Genomic DNA, 5,378 nt, shown 5'->3' with positions numbered 1-5,378 from the left:
GTCCAAATATACTACTCATATGGATGAAGCAAGCAGGAAAAATATTCTGCAGAAAAATGTGAAAACAAATCCACCAATATGTTATAATGATTTACAGGGACTGAACATGTCCTTGAGACACTGAATTTGTCTCTCTTCTGTCTGCCCTTTGCCTTAATGCACGTTAGTATTTTAGTCCTCTTGCCATAGCCCAGAAACACCTTCAGATACCACAGAGAGAAAATAATTATAATCATTGCAATAATTGTGCCTTCCTCCCTGGACCTGATCTCTTTCAACCAGAAACCTTCTGTTTTCCATCGCAGTCCCCATGTCTCATAGCAAAGGAAGCTGTTCATACCATCTGCCAATCTTCAAACAGAACTACAAATCTTCCACTATTATAATAACATATAATTTATACTGTACTTTTTTCTTGCCAAGACCAACCTGCAAAGAGCACTTGATCACACAGGAGAAAATATCACACTGTGACCTCTGCAGTATGCTTTTCATTTACAGCTATTTGTAACTTTTTTCCAACTCACGTTACTTTTTGCCCACAACACTCTGCTTGGTAGAGAACAATGGGAAAAGAACAGAAGGATAGAAAAGTGAGCATGAATAACAAGGTTATATTGCAAAGGGGGGTTCTGATGACATTTACACTCAGTTTGCCTGATTTTAGATACTGGACTTCAAGAGCCTTTATGAATGCCTTATTCATATTGCATGGAAGATTTTTGTAGACATCTACTAGGTGGACTTTAAATATTTTTTTACAAAACAAAATCTTTGCTATAGATAAACAGATATAAATAAAAATGTATTGCTCTCTTCTCTGTGTGGCAAGTGTGATGGGCTAGCTGGTAGTGATTTGGCCCAGGGGCTTTGAAAGGGTAAAAGACGATTGGGGGGCTTGGGATTCCCTTTCCTCACCAGTCAAGCCCCAGAGACTCCCTCCTCATGTCCCCTGATTGGCCCCTCAGGTCACCTGGAGGGGGATAAAAGGGGCAGGGCAGCACAGCTGATTTGGGGAGATCAGTGATAGATCACAAGGAGGGAGTTTCAAAGAGATGGCCCAGTGGGGCAGGAGCAGTTGCCCCAGAAGAACCTGAAGGAGTGGGACCTGCAGGCAGCAGCTGGATCCTTAGCAGTGTGATGTACAGCAAGGAGAGGCTCCCTGCTGGGCTCCAGGATCCCCCTACGAGAGGCTGCAGTCAGCAGGAGAGGTTCCTCAGCTCCAGCAAGAAGCTGAGCAGTGACCTAAGAGGTTCCTAGCTCTGCTTCCAGATCCTCCAGCAAGAGGCAGGACAGCTTGACATGAGGCAGGGGCTCTTGGAAGGTCAAAGCTCCTAGCAGGTCAGAATAATCTTAGCACTGGTGGCTGTGTGGTAGCATTTCTACCTACCATGTAAAATGTTTGAGTTCAAGCCCTAGCTTGGTCAAGTAGGGGTGAGTGAAGTGACAGAGGATAAATTCTTGTCACAGTGGAAGGGGGTCATTGTATTTTCCCTCTCCCCCCCCCCCCCCAGGTACCTGTGCCTTATATCTCTTGTTATTTGATGTTTTGTATTTTGTACATTTTATAGTTTGCCAACCAGTACTGGTTGTTGTGCTGTTTGTGTTTTATACTTTGTTAAACCTGTCTTTTGCCAACTGGATGAATATGTCTATAAATGTAAATGCCTAACCTTTATTGAACCTGCCCCTTGGGGTGTTGTACTGTCCCCTGTTCCCCCTGGTTTATACATGTTATGTTCCCACTACTGTTTTTTCTCATTAAAAGGTATATGGTTAAGTCCCCATTGATGATCTGGCTCTGCTGTATAGGGGAAAGAGAGTTCCTACACCTCCCACAGTGCTTGTGCACCTGCTCTTATCCCTTCAAGTGGGAAAGGGGGTATGTCTTGGAGTACGGCTTGGGTTACACAAGTTTTGCATCATATCCCCTAAGTCAGTGGTGCTCTCAACCTTTTGGTCCCCTGGGGTGGATGAGTGGTACAGGGTCGCTCCATGGGCCCAATCAGGTCCTGGACACCAGGATTTGGTTCTATACCACTCTGGCTCTGTGCTGCCAGATCAGGCCAGTGTGCCTCTGCTTTTGTCCCATGCTGCCAGATAAGGCTCTGCACTGCCCTCCAGGCCTGCAGGTCTCTGCTCTGCCTTGTGCTCCTGGATCAGGCCCCACACTGCCTTTGGCCAGTCCCTGTGCACATGGATGAGCCCTGCGCTGCCTTGCCAACCCATGGGCCAAGACTGGGCCCAACACCACCTCCAATTGACCCCATGCTGCCTCTGGCCAGCCCCCAGGCCACAGGATTGGGCCTTTCATAGCCCCAGCCCTGCATACCTGGATTGGCCCCATGCACCCAATCTAGCCTACAGGACCACACTATCTAGCCTGTGGGTCTAGAAATGTGGCAGCAGGGGAGGGGCAATTAATGCTGCCACTATTCCCCCACCACAAAATTTTAGGACCCATGTAGATGCCTGCAAGTCCGATGACTCAGTTTTGTGGGCAGATTTGCCCTGCTGACCAGGGGTTCAGCACCCCAACCCTAAGTTATTGTATAGGTGCATATGAATGCACAAAAGATACAGACTGCACTAGGTTGGAAACATATGTGTCTTTTTCAGGCTTCTTATTTAGCTTTTGTAGCAGGCTCACCTTTCAGAGTTTGGGTTGAGTCCCAGGCTTGAGATCCTGCTGTTTTGATTGGTAAAGCCCATCCACTGATCAGGAGGCAGCAGGAGAAATAAAGTCAGGCCCCTTTCCTGAAGGAAGGGGGAGAAGAGCTCCTCTGGACCTGACTGAGGACTGTAAACTGCCAGGTCCGGAAGACTTCAGGGGTGGAGCCCTGGAGCGTATAAAAGGAGCTGCGTGCCCAGCACGAGGGCCAAAAAAAGCTGGGGAGCTCTACCCCAGCAGGCAGTAGGCCCAACGCTGCTGAAGCCACCACTGGAAGAGCAGCCTCGGGAGCATTGCGAGACTGCTCAGGCTATTGACAGTGTACGGGAATGGCACGGGAAGACCTGGCCCTAGGAGCAGTATAAGACTGCTCGGGCCCATCACGGTGCGTGATTTGGTGCATGGAGTCCAGGCTTTGAAAGCCTCAAGCAGCGGCTCAAGCCTGCATCCCTGGTAGGGCCAGCGGGCTGCACATGGCAGCACACAGGGCAAAGGCCTTGGGACTGCAGTGAGGTGGCTCAGGCCCCATATCTCAGCAAGCAGCCAGGTCCCACGGTGCACAGGGCAGCACACGGGCCTGATCCTTGGGAGCAGCGGAGGCTGCCTGGGTTGTCCACCTGGCGTGAGGACGGTCCTGAAGGGCCTGGCCTATGCTAAGAGAGCCCTCAGTACCAAGCCAGGGCACGGGGAAATGGTAGCGTTGCAGCGTGAGGCCCAGCACCCAGGAGCCAGCAGCAGTGGTGCAGCAGCTGAGAAGAGCTGAGCCCTCGGAGCCCAGAGCAGGGCACAGGGTGGGGAGAAGCCCAGAAGTGCAGGAGAGGCCTGGAGAGGCACTCCAGCAGAGGAGACCCTATCAACCTGTGCCCTGACCGCCACCCGAGGGACTGAGTCATTGGGCCCTTGGGTCCCACAAGGGAAAGACATTTGGGGCAGGCAAACCCAGAGAAGGGGCTGGGTGAGCAGCCCCCACCTAGTCAAGGCCCTAAGGGGAGGGGCCCCTGGTGCTTCCTGGACACCCCCCCACCAAGGGACCCCCACTGGAAGGAGGACTATCTCTTGCCATGGGTCAGGGACTACATTAAGGAATAGGTGTTATTAAGATTGTTCATGTTGTTGACAGAGTGAGAGCGAGCAGGGTTTTGTTGATATTGTACTGCTTTGTTGTTAAAGTGGTATTGAGTGCTGATTGGGAACAGTGTTGGGACACAGTGCTGACTGGGACACTGTTCCCAATAGTGCTGATTGTTGATGGTTGTTAATAATATATATCATTATCCCTCCTTTTGGTGTATTATCATTGCGTCAGCTTAGGGTCAGGCTGTAGATCTAAAGCTGGTGAGAGCAAGCCCCTACCTCTTTCCCCAGGGCTGGTTCTGCCTTGCACTTGATTAAGCCCCTGCCCCAGACAGCAGGTTGCACTAGACACCCTCCACAGGCCCTTCCGGCCCCTCTGCATAGTGCTGTCACTCCAATCACACAGCACCCAGGCCCCAGGCACCTGCTGCAACTGAGCACTCCGCCCTTGTGACTGGAGAGAAACTGCCAGGTCTTAAATATGAAATTATCATATTGGAAGCTCAAAATTATTGTATTTTCTGAAAAAAAATCATACTCTGAAAAAATGCACATAAGTATATAAATAAGTCTGATTTACTTTATATTGCTCACTGTAACTGGCCAGCAAGTGAGAACTGGGTCACCAAAGCACAAGTATTTATTTCAAGGCAAGCAGTGAAAAAAGCCCCAAAAACTGGAGTGGTGATGGGTGTGTGGTGTGAACTTTGTACTGGGACAAAAACAGTTCAACTTTCAGTGTGTTTTGGTTTGCTACAGGTACTGTTTCTCTCTCTCTCAGCATTTTTGCAAAAAATAAAAAACCTGAAAGCTGGTTAAGAGTCTGAGAGCGGCTTGGGTTTTGCATAAGCTGCATCAATTAACCGCCTCAAAAGTTATCCGATATGGAGGTTGTAGCCGTATTGGTCTACAGACAAAAAGAACTGAAGTTCATGGAAGATACATTTTATCAGACCAACTAGATATCTGCAAAGTATTGTATTTATGCTTTTGGGTGCACTCACCCTTCATCATTCTTTTTTTTTTTTAATGAAAATTTTGTAGGTTTACAAGTAGGAAGCATTTTATCACCTGAATTTTTAACAAGAGGCTCCTGCCATTCTTTGAGTGAATTTTCGTCTCCCAGAGCACAGGAATACAGGTACCTCGCCACTTAAACTCCTGCCTAGAAGAGTTTTCCATTCTCCTGTGAAATATAAAACATCATAACCTAAAGCAAACCTGCCTCTACATCCAGCTTGCATCAGACAGCTCTGAGGTGAAAAGACTGTTTCAACTTTTCCCTGGGCCTCACCTGTACAAAGTGAACTTTTCCAAGCAGGAGACTCCACCACTCCTTCAGCTCTCCTGGGAAATATGAATTTCCGTTTCTACCTAGCACTTCGCCGCTCACTGCTCCCTCCTGCCCTGTGCTAGAGAACGGGTGAGCATGCCCGAAAGCTTGCAGATAAATGCAGTCGTTTGCTTGCAAATATCTAGTAGGTCTAATAAACGATATCACCTCTTCCACGAGTTTTGACACTTTTAATATTAACTATCGTCTACGGGTTGAAAAGATGATACAAAGACAGTAATTAAACACCGACCACCACCTTTCTCATCAACCTTCCGGTCCCTCTCACCCCGCGGGCGG

This window comes from Crocodylus siamensis, chromosome 2 (assembly GCF_052110815.1).
Source record: "Crocodylus siamensis isolate JL-2025a chromosome 2, ASM5211081v1, whole genome shotgun sequence".
NCBI classification, from domain to species: Eukaryota; Metazoa; Chordata; order Crocodylia; family Crocodylidae; genus Crocodylus; species Crocodylus siamensis.
The sequence above is the reverse complement of the archived record's forward strand: the minus strand, read 5'-3'. Positions refer to the sequence as shown.